Source organism: Pteropus alecto, unplaced genomic scaffold, assembly GCF_000325575.1.
Source record: "Pteropus alecto unplaced genomic scaffold, ASM32557v1 scaffold79, whole genome shotgun sequence".
Classification (NCBI taxonomy): Eukaryota; Metazoa; Chordata; class Mammalia; order Chiroptera; family Pteropodidae; genus Pteropus; species Pteropus alecto.
In genome coordinates, this window is record NW_006494612.1 from 3,435,982 (window position 1) to 3,441,506 (window position 5,525).

Here is a 5,525-nt window from a genome sequence, read left to right on the forward strand (position 1 = left end):
TTGATTACATTGGACCACTTCCACCATGGAAAAGGTGTTTTCTTCTTACTGGAATAGACGCTTCTTTTGGATACGCATCTGCCTTCTCCGTATGCAATTCTTCTATGCATACTATGCAAAACTATCATCTATAAATTTAAATATCTTATCCCCATCGTGATGACCCACACAACATTGCTTCTGATCAAGGAACTCAATGTGTGGCAATGGGCCCATGCCCATGAAATTCATAGGTCTTACCATGTCTCTTACCATCCTGAAGCACCTGGCTTGATGTAACACTGGCCCTTTGAAAACTCAAGTTATAGCTCCAGTTAGGTGACAATACCCTACAGCACTAAGGAATTGAATGCCAAGTTATCTATACTCTAAATATTATGCTTTCTTCCATAGCCAGGATTTACAGGTGCAAGAATCAAGTGAAGATGGGAGTGGCAGGCACCACTATTACCCATAATATGTGATCCACTAGCAAAAATTACTTTCTATCCCTGAGATCTTATGTTCTGGTCTAGAGATCTTAGTTCCAAAGGGAAGAATGCTTCCACCAAAAGACAAAGCAACTTAATTCAATTGAACTGGAAGTGAAGACTGCTTGGAGTGCCTCAAGCTTCTTCATCAACAAAGTGGAGAATTACTATACTGGCTGGAGTGATTGATCCTGACTACCAAGGAGAAACTGGGTTGCTACTGCACCATGCAGACTTGAGGAGGTTAAGGAAAAGGATGTCTGGAATAAATATCTGTACTACCATGTCCTGTGATTAAATTAGTAAAGAACTACAATGGATTGCTCTTTCAGCCATTTATTTTTATTTACAGTTTGTGTTCAATGCAAATCAATTCCATAACATGAGAAGTTACTATGAATCAAAGCATAAATACACAAACACAATCAATATACAATCCAAAATAGATGTACAGCATTCAGGTATGAAACAAAAGGGAATGTTCATTCACACACACAGTAGCTTGAGATCTGTTGGATGTGGTGTTCCTGTGTACATTTCTAAAGATGGAAAAAAACGACTGGTTATCAAGACTACTGTGGCCATATTAGATACTGGAACATTTAAGCATCAGTGTGTGACCATGCGAACAAAAGACTTTAGGGAATGTCTATTTTTAAAAAGGTTTCTGTGCATCGAGGCAGTTGTGAAAAGATTTACTTTCCAGAATCAAGCCCACATTAGGCTTAGGATCAGGTTCTATCTAAAAATATTGACCGGTAACAGAAAGTGTTCCAAATGGCTATCCTGATTGAGTCATAGTTTTTAAAAAAAGTATGTACAGAAAGAGTATAAAAGTTTTTCTGAATTTAATGTAAGTAAGCTTCCAGTCTTAACTTCCCAAATACCTGATTTATAGTTTTGGCTCCTTCACATATTTGCCTTTTCAATTTTAAGATGGCCAATTTTGCCTTCAAAATATACCATTTTTAAAATTGTAAAAAGTATTCAACGTATGCAGAAATAAAAAGCATTCTGAAATTGAGGTCAGTGTACTTCTACTTCCTTGGAATTAGTTTAGCTAAATGAATCTGGCACTCTTGAGTAAGGATAGGTGGTAAGTATATAAGCAAAATTTACTCATTATGCTTGGATTTGGGGTAGATTCCAATCCATCATTGCCCTGGCACATGTCAATTACTATATAAAAAGTCAAATGCAATGTCAAATCCAAAGCCTCGAAAGAAAGAATTCAGTTCCCAAGAGAACAGTGATAGCTTAACAATGTAAAACTTTTTCTAGAGTGACATCGGCTTTAAATTAGTACTATAAAACAATACAGAGGATTTATAGGAAGATCTGGAAGTTCCTTCTAAAGTACAGATCAATAGAATCATGGAAGCTTTTTAAACTACCTGTTTTATGGCCTTATAGCTTTAAATGAACCAAATGAAAACTGAATCTGTTCCGAATCCCATCCTTTATCTCTAGATAAGATAAAAGCTATTCATTTTCAAGGTAAAGTTTTGAGTCCATACTTCTTAAGCCACATTTAAGGAAATCATCTCTTAACTGATTTTGGATATGTCTCTCTTCATCTTGTATATGAAACTCCAGCAGATTTAATATTGGCATTCATCATCTAGTCAAACCCTGCCCATGCTCTTCAAACCAATCAAATTTGGGATCCTCAACGTTTTCTGTGTCAATAAAATAAGGTGTGGAATTAGCAGATTCAACGAAGACCTGTTTTTTCCTTGTCACATTGGATGTCTAGACGCCATTTGGATTCGGTTTAGAAGATAGGGAAGTATAGACGCTTCTTGGCCTGAGTCTCTTAACAGTAGAGATGTAGAAGAGAGACCGAGATCATAAAGAGACTGGCTGTTGACTGAAGAGCACCTCCACTTGCCTTGGTGGTGGCATTCGCTGGACTTGGGGTAGTCGAGGTATTTTGGGTGGAGTTACTTGAAACTGTTACAGCAGTTGTTTGGTTTGAATAAATCTAAAATATATAAAATGTTACCGATAAATTTCCACTTGTCACAGCTGCCTCCACATTTTACTTAACATGTGATTAAGGTAAGTCTTTTGGATTGTTTCTCTCCATTATTTACTAACCCACATCATTTAATTCTGAATTCTTGCTTCATCTCACCAAGATCATTCTCTTTAGTTTCAAAACAAACTACCTAGAGATGCCAAATGAATGCAAGTAGCAACAACAAAAAAAAACAAAAAATGTTCTCCAATAAGTCTAACTCCCAAGGAGATGACTCTTATTTTTAATTCTTTATAAAGCAATAAAAGAACAAGTTAACTAATCAAGTTTCTGTGATTATTCTAATTTACTGGCATTCCAAAAAGGTTTCCTCTGTTTTCTCAGGAAGAGGGAGATTTTAAAGTGCACAAATCGGATTTTAAAATATTGTAGTCTGAGACTTACGGTACTAGAATTGAGTCATCTATACTGGATCTTCTAGGTAACTTTCATGTACCCAATTACTACCACCTTGGTTTTAACTTAAAAGGATATGAAGTATCTGCTTCTCCTTGTAATCCTGGAGTTACATATAACTCCTCTCCGAAATGGCCACAATATGTGTTTTAAATTGAAAAATATAACGAGCCCTTGCCTTAAGGCAAAATTTCACCAAAAAACACCAAGAAGTCAGAATGACTTCACAAAAAGACACCAAGAGGGTTTGGTGTTTTCACCACAAGCAGCCTCCCTGCCTGGTCACTAAGCCCAGCTCTGTGGCCAAGAACTAAGGTTCCCCCCGTGTCCCAGCGCCTGAGTGGCATCATTCACCACACTGATTTTTCAAGTCACAAAATGCACAGTCCCGTGGGGCACGTGATAATCTCTCCTTTGTCACAGAACAAAGGCAGATGGGAGATTTCAGCTCTCACTGCAAAGGAGGGTTTACAAGGGCTTCTAATTACAGACAGGACAGAGGATGTGGCACCAAGCAGGTCTGGGCTACATGTACATTTAGCTGCTTGATAATCCAAAGATAAAACCATTCTATATCAGCACCAGCCCCTTTTGTTGTAAAACCCATAAAGGCCATCAAGCAAACATTGACTATAGAAATGTAGAAGTCCTATCCAAAATAGACTAACCAAAGGCGGGGAGGGGGGCGCGGATCTTGATCAAGTCAAATCTATTTATTGGGCACCTACTATGTGCAAGATTCAGCTTGTCCTACCTGGAAAGAGCACTCCCAACGAAAAGGGTTAATAATATGGGAATTTATTTAAAACGGGGCGTTCTGTTTAGGGGCAAGACCTGGCTTGGAATCCTTGAAAGTAATCTGTTTTTATTCACACAAAATGTTTTGCTACAGCAGGTGACTTTTTCAATAAAGCCCAGTGCATCAATAGGGCAATATAAAGGTCTTCTGCACCACCAACAAAAATGCAAACGGTGATGTATTGAATTGACATTAAACAAAAAATTCCCTACAAGACTAGATTTATTTGCTTAACTAAAACCCTCTGTTTAAAATTTTCTGGGGAAAAATCTGGCTGGAAAGGAGATGGGGAGCGGGTGGGAGAGTCCAGTTGGTTTCTTGCAGCCGCGCCCCTCCCCCACCGAGGAATTGTGAAAGCCTCCCGAGCCCAGCCGACCCGCAAAACAATAGGGTACAGTTACCCGCCCGCGGAGGGGAAGCCGAGGAGCGCCCGCTCTCAGGCTGCGCTGCCAGGTGAGCCCGGAGGCTGACTGTATGAGGACCAATGACCTGGAGCACCCAACTTTTCAGAAAATCTCAGGAGACACTCCTCAGAAAGCCCCAATTGAAGGCGGTGGAGAACCATCCCTGCCCGCCAAGCCTGAGCTACTGGAGAGAAATGCCTTTTCTCGATACCCTACCCCCACCTCCCACCCCTCCCGGTCGGGTCTCCCAGGTTCAGACCCTGGCTTCCCTTGAGGCGGCCGCACGCCCATCCGCCCCGCAGCGCGGTTCCTGATAAGCGCGCTGGAGCGAGGTCGGTTCCCAGGACAGAGGATAGGGGCGGGCGGCGGGGGCCAAGGGGGGCGAGGGTACAGAGACAAAGCCTGGCGGGGACTTGGGACAGAGCGTCCTACCCGCCGCCTGCCCAGGGCTGGCAAATATGGCCCAACACGGGTCAACACGGGGCTCCGAGGTGAGAAGAGATGGACATGTAAGGTAGCACCCAGGAGAGCGCTGTGTCGGGAGAGGGTCCCCGCCCAGGCTTCAACCTCGTACCACGCGGGGCTGGGGTGGGTTAAAAGGGCCGGCTAGTCGGGGCTTTCTCGGGATCCCGGAACCAGCTGAGTGGAGGATGGTCGAAAGCGGCGCCCCCATAGGGGATCGTCCGCTCTCTTTGTGTGGTGCGCTGGGGTGAGAACACTCCTAGAGGGAAGCGAGGCGCTCAGGAAAGCTAGGGACGACCTCTCCTAAGAGTCGGAGGTGTCCGGGCGCTCCAGAGGTGAGGAGCACATTCTCTTCCCCGCTCGTGCTTCCGACTCCTCGGTTAAAGCTGGAGGTGGGAGAAAGGCTGCCTGGGAAGGGGCGGCGAGGCACCTGGGGGTGGGGCAGGGTCCTACCAGCCCACTCGCGGACCTGCATTGTTCCCAGGGCCGCGGAAGGGGTGCGGGCAGCTCGCAAGGGAGTGGAATGTAGCCTCCATGTGACCCTCCCCTAGGTCAGATTGTGCCAGATCTTCTCTCCGAGTCCCAGCCCACGGCCCCAAGGGAGAGGAGCAACAGGCCGGTCCCTGGGGGCGTCTCTAATCCCCTCGGGCGCGGCCCCCGAGCCCCGCCGAGCGCCAGGGCCTCACCTGCGTGGGTAAGAGCAGCGCCAGAAGCAGCAGCCCCAGTCCGAGCCTGGCTACCATCGCTCTGCCCATGTCCGCTCCGTCGGTGCGCGGCGCGTCTCACTGGATGGCGAGTGTGTGAAGAACCGCTGGCTTGCAGGAGGGCGCAGGCAAGGTGGGGAGCGCGACTGGCCAGCGGGACTTTATATACCAGGACAGCTACAATAGCCGTGACGTGGCGCCGCCCTCCCGCCCACCCGCACTCCCCTTCTCCGCCGCCGCCGCCCCCCG

The 5,525-nt window shown here is 45.5% G+C and overlaps 1 long non-coding RNA gene across 1 annotated transcript; it reads right to left on the reverse strand.

Annotated features, from left to right (window-relative positions):
• Positions 1 to 790: 790 nt before the first annotated feature.
• LOC112474307 lies at positions 791 to 5,448 on the reverse strand. The gene is made up of 2 exons (XR_003044343.1): positions 5,259 to 5,448; positions 791 to 2,454 (listed from the first exon to the last, which is right to left on the reverse strand). It is a non-coding gene; the product is annotated as an uncharacterized LOC112474307 (long non-coding RNA).
• Between the last annotated feature and the right edge of the window lie 77 nt (positions 5,449 to 5,525).